Below are 13410 nucleotides of genomic sequence, written 5' to 3' on the forward strand. Positions count from 1 at the left end.
TTAAATTAACACCAGTCTCTCAGGCAGTGTCCATGTCATATTATTTCAAATCAATATTACTATCTTAGACAGTGTCTTTGTTACATTGTTTCAGGTTTTTATTTTTAACACTTAAGTGTATTTTTCGTTTTTCTTTGCCATGTATAAATTTATCAAATAATACACAATGCAGATATTATTTCTTTCCCATGTGAGTGCTATTCCTCTATAAATTAAGAAAGAGACTGTACATGAAATCTGAGTTTTGTTTTTCAGTTTTTGCCTGAAATTTAATTGATGTTTCGAACAGGTTGGTATATTCTCAGCACGCTATACTTGAAGAAACATTATAACTGGAAAATAAATGTTTTGAATAGCCTTCCTTCCTGTCTATTAAGTTATGAGCCACTTTAACAGCTAATAAATATTTTAATAATACCAATACTTCTTACGTGGAACTAAAGTTGAACATCTTTATTAACAGTGAATATTAGAGATCTTAAAAAACGTATAAATTTGGTATACGTTTTAATTAATGCTGTAGCAAGAATAACAAAGACATACATTTCCTAATATTGTAATCTGATAATGTGTATATAAATATTGTGAAGTGTGTGAATGAATAGAAATTGTATATTACTTATTATTTATTCTTACAGTTTGAAAATCGAAAGTCATTAGATTTAGATTGTTGATTCTATTGAACACTAAACGTATTAGCTGGAACTGTATAACAAATCATAATAAATCAGAGACTACAAAATCGAGAAATATCAATCAACAAATCAGAATCAGAGACCACAGCATCAGAAATATTAGATCTCACCAGACAATGTCATAACGAAACATAAACTGTCAGAGACCACATTATCGAACAATATCATACCTCATCAAGTAATGTCATAATAAATCAGAATAAATTAAATACCCCAGTAGTTAGAAATATGAGATGCCATTACATAATGTCGTAACGAAAGAGAATCAGTCAGAGACTACGAAATGAGCAATATCAGATCTCATTAGATTACGTCATGCTACTCAACATAATGTTAATTCAAAGCACATCTAATTCTTGCATAAAATCGTCTTTCTAGAACCAACTTACATAAGTTGTAACTTTTAAAATACAAGTATTTCGGTACCATGTGCTTATTAATGTGGGATCTACGGTCTACATTGAACATATAAAAAATAAATGTTTTATCGTATTAATGAAATATGATATTATAAACGAAAAAGGCGAACACAATTCGTAATACAACTCCTTTAGGTTAGGTCTGGAGTAAAGATTTTAAAGTTCTCTACTGTATAAATATAAACATTATCTCGTCTAATTCTGAATAAAAACCGTTGATGAAAATAACGGTAAAGAAATAATATACCATATATTTCTTAAGAAACACACAAACAGAATACAAAGAGAATACAAACGCCATTTTAAAATATTCCATTGAGAGATTAATGATGACTAGCAGTTAGCCAGCATTAATCATCATTACTGGAATAAAAATTGTTTGTACTTTACCTAAATGTTTGTTTCAGATTGTTCCTTTTAATACGTGAATCTACTTATTTTTACTACAAGGTAAATATCGTTAATTTTGCAACAAATAATTATGTAACCAAACTGTAGCGACGTACCTTACGTGGAAAAGTATTATATTATTTTTAAATGAAACTAGAAAAATAACTGTTGAGATAAACTTAAAGGTTCTGTTGATGAGAGAAATAAGAATTACGTAAATAAAAAATCTTACATAGGTAAGTTCAATTACTTGACCATGCAACAAATATAGTGTCACTTCATCTAGTGTTCAAACTAGTAGCAAAAGTTATCAAAAAGCTGAGTAACATTGCAGTTACTGTATGCTCAGGGAAATACTTTCGGACAAATCTGAGGAATTATTACCACAGTTTTCCCTGATTTTGAAATATCACCATTTGGAGGTTCTTGAACATGGCTACATGATCGCACTTTATATTATATTATGAGAACTAAACTGTCGGCAAATAATTCAATTACATGTGTCACAGATTTCTTTTCGTGTTCACCGAAGATAAAATTTAAGAGAATTTGTTACGTATAGGCCATACTTGCTGCACTCTTTACTGTAGTTGCAGATTCGCCTATTTAAATCTCATCAGCACAGTTTGGGCTAGCAAACCAAAGAAATACAGTGAGGCCTCTTATAATGATGATATATGTATATCTATATAGTTTGGAGTAATTTTAAAATTACTCAGAAATTCCATAATTATCACAGCTATCGTTATTTTCCTTGTAGTAGGATGTCACAAAAAAATCACACAACTAAATACCGATTAGAAGTAGAGAATATAATCATTTTGTCAGCTGTAGTTTATATAGTAATTAGTAAACATATTTCGTACTTTTTTACAGGTTAATGCATCTCACAACTAGAGGCATAAATAATACGATTTGAATTAAAACAGTAAATGACATTAGCGTTTAGGAGTAAACGGTTTTGTATCATCTAATATTGTGGGCTCAAATATCAATTGAACTTGAATTATACGTTGTAGAAATTTTAAAATTTTGTAACTTGCATTATTAAAAAATGTCCTTAAGTGTAAGATTTCAATTAATAAGTGGGCCAGGTATTCCCCAATTTGTTCTTGTTTAACATTTTATTTTACATCTTCATAGAGTTTCCCTTTTATATAGGCCAGGTAGTTAAGGTACTCGACTCGTAATCCAAGGGTCGCGGGCTCGAATCCCCTTAACAGCAAACATGCTCACCCTTTCAGTCGTGGGGACGTTATAATGTACGATCAATTCCACTATTTTTTGATAAAAGAGAAGCCCAAGAGTAGGTGGTGGGTGGTGATGACTAGCTGCCTTCTCTCTTGTCTTACACTGCTAAATTAGGGACAGCTAGTCAGATAACCCTCGTGTAGCTTTGCGCGAAATTCAAAACAAACCAAATCCTTTTATATATATAGTAAATTATTATTAAGCTCAGGTATTTTTCAGTTGTTGATAACCAGTCAAAGCAAAATGTACTGATATGTAATTAAACATCTTACAAGTTCAAAAACAGCTAAGTTAGTATAAAAAGATCTTCATATGAATGATGTGTGTGCCTTCTTATAACAAAGCCGCATTGGGCTCTCTGCTGCGTTCCCCGTTGGTATAGCGTTAAGTATACGGATTTACAACGCTAAAATCAGAGGTTTCGATTCCCTTCCAAGTACTCGGTAAATACCCCGATGTAACTTTACTATAAGAAAACACCCACACTCTTACACGAATGACGACCTAAGTTGTATAAGAGGACAAACTCTGTGAAGATGCAATGTAAAAATTAATGACTTCAAAAATAAAATATTGCAAAAAATTAGGTTTTCTTTTTATATTTATAATTCTGCTTATTACAGTTGCATTTAAAAAGGGAATCCAGGTATTTCCAAGTTTGTTTTTGCTTACCATTTTACACGACTTGTTTATAGAGTTTTCCCTTCACATAGCTTGTCTCTTTTTGATATCACATCTTTAAATGGTTCACCCGTTTATTCTTCTATGGCTGTGTCTTTAGATCTAAAATGTTTTGATCAGATACGTTTTACAGTAGCAAAGTTTCACATTTCAATCCTCTTACCTTGCGTAAGTCTTTGAAAAAAGCGTCTAGTTTGTGTCAGGAAGTGACTGCTAACAATAAAAATGTTCTATTCAATACAAAAAACGACTTCATTTACACTTCATTACTTAATCCAAAAATATCCAGAATCTATTGTTGTTGTATTCTAATAAAATATAAGCTGTTTCTCTGGGTCAGATTAATCTTCATTTTTATCATTTTTACACGACTTGGGTGTTATAATTATTACTATAATGGTTAGAAAAACTACGTATTATGAAGCTTCTAATCTACCCAAGTATCTGTAATTATTTAACCATATACATGTATCATCATTCTGGTGTACCTACCACTGATGTAACATTGAAAGAAACATTCTTTGAAGGATAGTTTCCCTCTGTTTTTTTATCAAGTTTGAAATTGTATAAAAGAAGGAAAATTTAGCCAATCAATTCTAAGAGGTTTCCTCAAGTAAAACAGACATTAATGGATATCCACGTCGTAAGAGAAGAAAGCCAGGTAACGGAGGATTGTGTGTGTGTTTCCTTATAGCAAAGTCACATTGGGCTATCTGCTATGTCCAACGAGGAGAAACTAACTCCTGGTTTTAGCATTGTAAATCTGTAGACTTACCCCTGTACCAGCGGGTACTTGTGATGGAGGACATAGTATTCTTTTGAAAGAAACTGAAATTTATACTAGGTGGGTTATACTTTATAGCTCCTAACTCTCCAGAATTTACAATATTCACATCAATTTTGAGTCATACAATTTAGTTAAAAGTATATAATATGTCTGTAAATATCTCAGTAAAGGTTGAGGTATGGCTGTTTTTGGTACTGAATAGGGTAGTAATATCAGAGACGAAGTTTCAGTTTCAACATACCAGTTGGAAAGATACATAAGAACAAATGAAGCAGTGTGAAGAATATCTGAATTTCCAATACATGAACATCATTCAACAGTTGTATGTCCACTTAGAAAATGTTCAACGGGTATTCTTTAATGATGAAAATGTATTACAGAGAATTGAACAACCACCAAGAACTCCATTTGCTGCCTTTTTAAGCTAAGCTCTGCTGGTGAATTTGCATAAACATTATTGTATTCAAAAGTATCATTCTATTTCATATCGAAAAACCAACAAAAGGCGGAAAAGAAGAGAACAAGGTTACAATATGGAAAGCCATCCTCGTATCAAATTATGTTCTGCATTAGGAAGATTTTATACAGTACCTCCAACTAGCTTTAAGTGCTTTTGTTTGAGACTGTTATTGCATACAGTTATTGATCCTACCTACTTTGAAGATTTGAAGCGAGTCAATAGTGAATTATCTTACAGTTTTAGAGTTGTTTGCAGTTTAAAGGTTTGTTGGAGGACAATAATCATCGGAACAGCACACTTAAGGAAGCAGCTGCCACAAATTCATTATAATATTTAGGTTTTATTTGCAGCGCTGTTACAAACATGTTATTTCAAACCATTTTAAACTGTGGGAAAATCATAGAGAAATTATGTCCCCAGATATCCTTTAAAAAATTAAAGGGTTGCTCCAGACATAGATCTCCAGCACTGTGGAGTATTTAATGAAGGGTTAATCATCCTTGAAGACTTAGAACTTTACAACTTGGTGGAAGATCACTCCAAATTAGGATTGAAGTAAAGAACAATTTTGTGGATTGCTCTATGGAAATATCATTTAATATGAGTGATCTTTTGACATTTGTTACTGAAAATGAAGAAAACTGACAAAAGACCAAGATTTTGCTTATAAACATATCCTTAACAATGTTCAAAGTGATAAAGTGGTCTAATATTCCTTGATGCTCCAGGTGGATAAAAAAAAGATCGCCAAAAGAAATAACTTTGGCTGTTTCATCACCGGGAACTACAGCAACATTGATTTTAGGAAGGCCAGCTACAAGCTGTGTGTGGTATAAAAAAAGAAAATAAAGGCAAGGTTGTTGAAATAATGTAAAATGATAATATGGTATGAATCAATAATGGCTTACAAAAATGCACTTGAAGCTTTAGATAGAACATTGAGAGATATCAGAGAAAATGATGTTATTTGATTGTGTTATATTACTATTATCAGTTAACTTTAGAAATTCTTCTTGTTATTGTAAGTGAAACAAGACCTTATGAGATAGATGTACATGTAAACCCATCTTATACGTGGAAGCATGTTAAAAAATTGACCTTAAAAACAAACATGAGAGTATATTTAAGTGGTGACAATGATGCTGTTGAATTTTCAAAACTTCTTAATATTGGTGATGGAAATATTTCAATCAATCAAATAACTAACTTTCTTGTCAGTTGTTAATACTTTACTGCCACATGTTATTGAAGCAACAATTACAAATGGTCATGCCATATGTCAAGATGTCTTCCTTCCAAAAATTTCTTTGCTATCGAGTGATTGCCCCTTTTAACTAAGAAGGCTTAAATTCTGAGTTACAATTTGATTTGAAATATCAATCAGTAAGACACAAGGTAAACGTTTAAAGTATTATTCCTAAAGCCTTGCTTTTCACTTGGTCAATTCCATGTATGATATTCAAGGTTGGATATATTTTTTAGAAGAAGAAACAACAGCCAATGTGGTATACCAAGAAACTTTAATTTAGATTGTATAATTTTTGTTTCGAAAATCAAAGATTTAGATAAAAATTAAATGTTATGAAAATTAAGTTTAAATAAATATTCTTAAAATATTTTTCTTTCCAAATACATAATTCAAGTAACATGGACGTTTGAGAATGGATAGTTCAGCTAGGTTATTGTAATTTTTACATCCAGACTAAACAATTTGATTTTTCGACCAGAAAATACCAAGCAATCGTATAACTTCATTGTTGTCTCTAACTCTTTATTTTGGTAATCATAGAAAATTGTTTCTCTTATTGGTGCATTATACATACTTGCTTATTCGCATAGTTTTAAAAGGAAAAAAATATCCTCCGTCATGTGTGATCTTCAATCCACAAAACCTAGTGATAACAGAGTCGTATAGCTGGATCAAAATGGAGTGTTGTTAAAGTTACAATGGGTATAAAACCTTACAAAACATAACTAAAAGTATACTTTAAAAAAGTTATGAATGTAAGAACAGTTTGTAATTTAATAAAAACCCAAGTTATAAAAACGCCAATTCTTGTAAAGAAAAACGCTGTCTACAATGAATGGTGGTCCATACACGTGTGCCAATTGTCAATTACTCCAAAACATGCGTCCACGAAGATCCCTTGATATTTCTTCGTAACATGAGTGTTGACACTTTATCTTAGAGTGGACCAGAGCACAAAAAAACAAATTTCAAGCTATAACCTTTAAGGCAATCGTGTCAGTTCCAATAAGCTACTTCGTCTGACCCAAGTCTTTTAATCAAACCAAAATGAAATATTGTGTTTAGACAAGTAATGACCAGCTCACATTGGAAAGTCTAACGTTCTTGTATTACTTACGTAATTCTAGGATCCCTATATTCATATTAACCAAACTCAAACCAAGAAAGCGAAACAAAATAATGAACTAAGTTATCTATGTACTTACCACGTCTACCTTTAGTGTGTGACCAATATAATAAGAAATACAGATGGTTGTTATGTTAGTGCTAATATCTGGGGTATGTATAAGATGAATCGTTTAACGGTAAAATACGTATTTTACTGATTTCAGGAAGTGGCACTATGTACGCCACTGCACAAATATTCAATGTGGTCATCATCCTTTTTGATAACTGCTCTTATATTTAACTCTGTTCATAAGTTGGCTGTAACGTTAGAGGACCCCTAGGATTAAGCTACAGTAATCTCTTAGTTTAAGTTACTGACGAAAGAGAGGGCAGTCAGCCAACGACACCTAACGCCACTTAGGTTTTGTCCAATGTTTTAGCTGAAAAATAGAAGTAACTGACACATCTATACCGCGCCTATAGCTCAAAATAAAGAGTTTTTAAATGGTAACCTTGGACCCTCGATCCGCAGCCTTATACCCGAACTAACGGCCATACCCGAACTCAGTACTCATGCATCAAATAATTACACACACACACACACCTCACAATCATTACATAAATTATCTCAGCATATTTGATATTGTTTTTAACCTGCATGCGTAGAAACTTCAAGTTCATGAGATAAATTCTTGTATTTAAAAAGCAAAAAACTGGTTATATAACATTATCTTTTTAAGTATGGTGGTATTTCATTAAATAACAACCAGCTGAAAAAACAGTTTCAATGTAATAGAAGGTTATCTTAGGATATGAAAAGTAGCTTCCCATATGTGTAACTGTAAGAAACGCCCATAAAAATCGCAAAACACAAAACTTAAATTTTGTATGTACTTCCGCATAGACTTAATTAGCTTTCATATTAATTTTCGTGAAGATACATCCACAACCTGCAAAGCAGTGGTTACACAGACACACAACAAACACCACTATTATATTTATATGGATAGATAGTTTTACCAAACATGTATTTACTAAGGCAGTATCACCGTTAGGTATAAACAATAAACTCTTTTGAGATGTTAGAACAGGAACTTCTGCAACTGTGCATTTTATACTACCCACAGATCAACAACTAAACTTTATATTAATATAATTCATAATTTTTATAAAACCCCAAGGTAGTCTCAACCAGAAATCATTACCTCAACTGAAAGACAGGCAGGGTCTTAATGATAAAAAATACACTTCTCAGTAATTGGGTTAATGTTGTTGTTGTTGTTGTTTTTGGGGGGAGTGTTAGAGGAGATTAAATGGAGTGTGGATTGTGGTACACATAAAGTAAAACAAAATAAAAGCAAACAGTTCTCCTTTTATTCATATTCAATTGAGTTTATAAACATTGTCACGATCTAAAATTAAACAGTTAATTACTGCATCTTAATTCTTAATAGTATATTTCTCTTATTATAAAGACCTGCAACTCTCTATATACCATTCATTTCAATGCTGAAAGCAACGTATGGAGTCAGGTGTTTTTTTATGTGTGTTTTTGTTTATTTGTTTGTTTGTTTTTCTTTCGTTGTTGACTACTTTTATGACAGAATAAAAAATAAAACAAAAGGCACTGAGGTATGAAAGCAGAAAGGCAGGTGCCTGAGTACATCCTGCTCCCTTCTCCTCTGGTTCCCCTTCTGTTTGTTGTGTTTATTGCTAACTTTACTGGGAATGCTCTTGTTATAATACAAAATAAAGGATAATTTTGTCAAATTAGCTTGACCAATACTCGTGATACAATAGACTAAGAAAACGAAACGATAAATTTAGCAATACAGACATAAGTTTGGTTGCATTATAAATAACTGGATAGTAAGATCAGTTTATTTCAAGTGAAAGTGTATATTGTCGTTGTTTGCACATGTTGGATATTACGACAGATTTAGTTCATGCATGATGTTCTACGTTTAGCTTACGTATTATCTTAAAAGTGAAAATGGTACAATTAAACTATATATGACACGATTAATAACGGATGCATTGAAATAATGCATAACTGAGAATGATTATTTTCTGTATTGTTAGCAGCCAGGGTTCGATCCTGAGTCTTCTTTGTGAAAGTCTGGTGCGTAATTCACTCCATTGTGGATGGTTTATGTATTCTTGAACCTCATCTGTAGCGTGTAACCACATTACGAATGAATTAGCAACATATCTTGCGCCTTCTATCTGTACTTTCATTCCGTATATTATTTATTTAGACCCTTGTTTTTCTATATGTCTATCCTGAATTTAGTTCAGAGCAACGTTTAACAGATTTCTATTAACTTTACCAGAACTAGAACTCTTTTTAAAACTGCCGAGCTGTTTTTGTTGCTCTTTGATAAGTTCAAGTACCATAACGAAAAACATTTTTGTTGATTATAATCGTTCACATTCACGTTACTGAGGTCGGATTTCAGGTTATGGTAACAATAACGAATACAGATGCTAGTTCTTGATTCAGCCTACTAACCTGAGAAGATACAATAACAAACGGTAACGGTTGCTGAAACTGCGAATTACTCTTGTGTCTTCTGAAATCACGTGAATAATCTCGTGCTATTTTCAAGTCAATACAGATACTTAAATAATACTAATGAATAAATAAATAAAACTTTTCAAAATTAGCAGTTTTGAATTTCAAAAAACAAAAGAAATAAATCACTATGTTTAGAAACGTGTTTAAATCGATCACATAGCTTAATTTGATAAACACAGTTTTTTTATATCCAAGACATGTTTATGTTTTATATCCATGTTAGAACATTTTTCTAACCTATAGAAATATAGCAAACAAATTATGTATCTACTAGCTCTTGTAAACCGTCCTGTTCCAGGTCATATAGACTTGCCCTTGGTTACTCTTGTAAACTGTCCTGTTCCAGTCTATATAGATCTTATCTTCAGTTACTCTTGTAAACTGTGCTGTTCCAGTCCATATAGATCTTACCCTCGGTTAGTCTTGTAAACCATCCTGTTCTAGTCTATACATATCTTACCCTCGGTTACTCTTACAAACCGTCCTGTTCCAGCTCATATAAGCTTGCCCTTGGTTACTCTTGTAAACTGTCCTGTTCCGGTCCATATATATCTTGCCATGACTTGAACTTTTCTCACAACTACAGTCAAGAAAATGATGGCTGTCAACCATCGATATCACCACAATTAAAGCTGAGTTTATTTCTAAACACGTGATATGATCATATTGCTATCAACTTTTTAAAACCATTATAGAAATTTAGATTAAAATTTATTAACTAAAATCTCTTATCAAATACATGTTAGTTTATTTGAAAAAAATATATCTTGAAATAATACGTCTTTGTTATCCTATTTTGTGTTTAAACAAATTAAAATACACTGATTAAACAGCATTCGTGAAAAATTTTAAAACATACGATTAAGTTATGAGCACTCAGTGTCACGAAATTAAACAAGGGTGAAGGATTGTTTGTTTGTTTAATTTCGCGCAAATCTACACGAAAGCTATCTGCGCTCGCAGTTCCTAATTTAGCAGTGTAACACTAGAGGAAAATCAGCTAGTCTTCATCACCCACTGCCAACTTTTGGGCTACTCTTTAACCAACAAATAGTGGGATTGACCGTCACGTTATAACACTCCTACGGCTGAAAGGGCAAGCATGTTTGACGTGAGGAAGATTCGAACCCAGGAGTGAAGGATGACATATTTTTAATGAACAAGGTACTCAACAATATTATTTTGGTCCCACTTCAAATAAACAATCTTTAGGGTACTTACAAACAAAATTCACAGTGTATTTAAGAATGAAATCAACAGCTGGCGACTGTAATTAAATTTAGGGTTTAACTTCAGAGTGAGAGACAAAGATGGATGTGATGAAACAGTTACGTGCAGCAGCATTAACTATAATGTTCCTGCTTGAGCACAGAATTTTTAACAGTTTAATAAATCTTATTAGACGAATAAATTACATTAAAGGTAAACGACATAAATCTAAACACAAAATTATTAAATACGTTTTGCATAAAATGAAGACAGTAGATTGTATACGTTATATCATACACACACATTTATCGTTATTAGCAAGAACCAAAGTTTTTAGCTTTCTGAAAGCATCATTTTTGATTTATTTTAGCGAGATATTGACAATGCGTATGAAGTATAAATAACAACCATGTGGTTCTTGTGTGTTTAAACAAAATACCTTCTCTGCAAGTAGCCTGACTTAGAAATTTGAAAATTAATTGAAACCATCTAGTTTTACAGAAATTCAGTCTTTCGGGTGGAAGGCCCCGTAACTTTAACTTTTGACAATTATGTATGTATATATTCTCAGAAAAAGAAATAAGTAATTACCAAAGTATGTAATCGGTTTGTTTGTTTGTTTGTTTTGAATTTCGCACAAAGCTACTCGAGGGCTTTCTGTGCTAGCCCTCCCTTATTTAGCAGTGTAAGACTAGAGGGAAGGCAGCTAGTCATCACCACCCACCGCTAACTCTTGGGCTACTCTTTTACCAACGAATAGTGGGATTGACCGTCACATTATAACGCCCCCACGGCTGAAAGAGCGAGCATGTTTGGCGCGACGGGGATGCGAACCCGCGACCCTCAGATTACGAGTCGCACGCCTTAAAACGCTTGGCCATGCCAGGCCTACATGTTATCGGAGAACTGGCCTACCACATTCTATCGCTATAACTCCATAAATGTACCGCTGTCCCACTAAGGGATTCATTGTTGTCTATAACAATAAGTCAGTCCCCTGGTGTGACAGCGGTAAATTTCAGGAGTTTCAGGTTATGGATTGTCGACAGGTGTTTACGGAGCAGAAATTAATTTTAAAAATGCGTGTGTGAGTGCCATAGTTTTCAAGCAAACTATTCATTTTCAGCTAGCAAAAAATTACATAGATATAGTTTCAAGGAAATAAAGAGTGCACTGTTTGTCAGTACGCGAGGAAGTATACTTGCGCTACAAGTAGGTACATTTATTATGATCCATTTTATGTTGGTTCAGCAAACAGATTACCAACACAATATAGGACATTGTCTGTTTGGGGCTGTGTAACAGCTGAACATGCTGATGTAACAGTAAATTAAGTATACTGCCTTAGAAACGTTTTTCTCAAACACTAACAGCGCCTTTATTTTTGGTATGCAGATATCAGATACCGGAAGCTAATAATCCTGATCTAAATAGTATACTAATTTAAAACTAGACGATATTTTCTATATCCTATAGGAAAGTATCTGTTTTTTGGTGAGATAGCTACATTCTATCTAACATCAACCGTTCAAGAATGAAAACTGTCTAACTGACTGCTGTGAAGCTAAGAACTGAGGCCTGAGAAAATAGTTGAAATGACGAAGGTCCGGCATGGTCAGGTGCGTTAAGGCGTTCGACTCGTAATCCGAGGGTCGCGAGTTCGAATCCCGGTCGCACCAAACATGCTCGTCCTTTCAGCCGTGGGGGCGTTATAGCGTGACGGTAAATCCCACTATTCGTTGGTAAAAGAGTAGCCCAAGAATTGGCGGTGGGTGGTGATGACTAGCTGCCTTCCCTCTTGTCTTACACTGCTAAATTAGGGACGGCTTGAGCATATATTCCTCGAGTAGCTTTGAGCGAAATTCAAAACAAACAAACAAACTAACATCAACCTGGATGTGAAGTTGTTTCATGATTCTCTCTTGAATCATAGATTCTTATGAACGAGCTTGTGGCCAAGTGGTTAAGGTGTCGACTCTTGTAATTGAGGATCACGGGTTCGAACACCCCTTATACCAAACATTCTCGTCCTTTCAGCCATGGAGCGTTATAATGTGACAGTCAAATCCCCTATTTGTTGGTAAAAGAGTAGCCCAAGAGTTAGCGGTGGGTAGTCGTTACTAGCTGCATTCTCTCTAGTCCTACACTACTAATTTAGAAATGGCTAGCGCAAATAGCCCTTGTGTATCTTTGAGAGAAAATTCAAAACAAACAATTCTTTTACTTTAACAATGTAGATTCTAGCGGCTTAGTAAGTATCATAGTCGACTATTAACACAATTCTTCAACCTCAGTGTAGTTATAAACAGTCTTCTTTTCAGTTTTTAAAAATACATTTGTTTTTATTTAAACTCACTGCCGGTCTCTACAACCAGGTTTTATTGGATCTGTGTTTGTGTAAGTGTCTGTTATGTTTGTATTTTCACCAAATATTGTACCTTTTATTATACCCGTTAACAACTCGTTGCACTTGCCCTCATACATACGAGGTTCCCAAACATCGGCTTTTATGCTAAATATAATTCTTTTTATTCCAGATACAGAGATATAATATTTTCCTGCTGTGTCGCTTTACAGTTTGGTT

Source organism: Tachypleus tridentatus, chromosome 8, assembly GCF_004210375.1.
Source record: "Tachypleus tridentatus isolate NWPU-2018 chromosome 8, ASM421037v1, whole genome shotgun sequence".
NCBI lineage: Eukaryota > Metazoa > Arthropoda > Merostomata > Xiphosura > Limulidae > Tachypleus > Tachypleus tridentatus.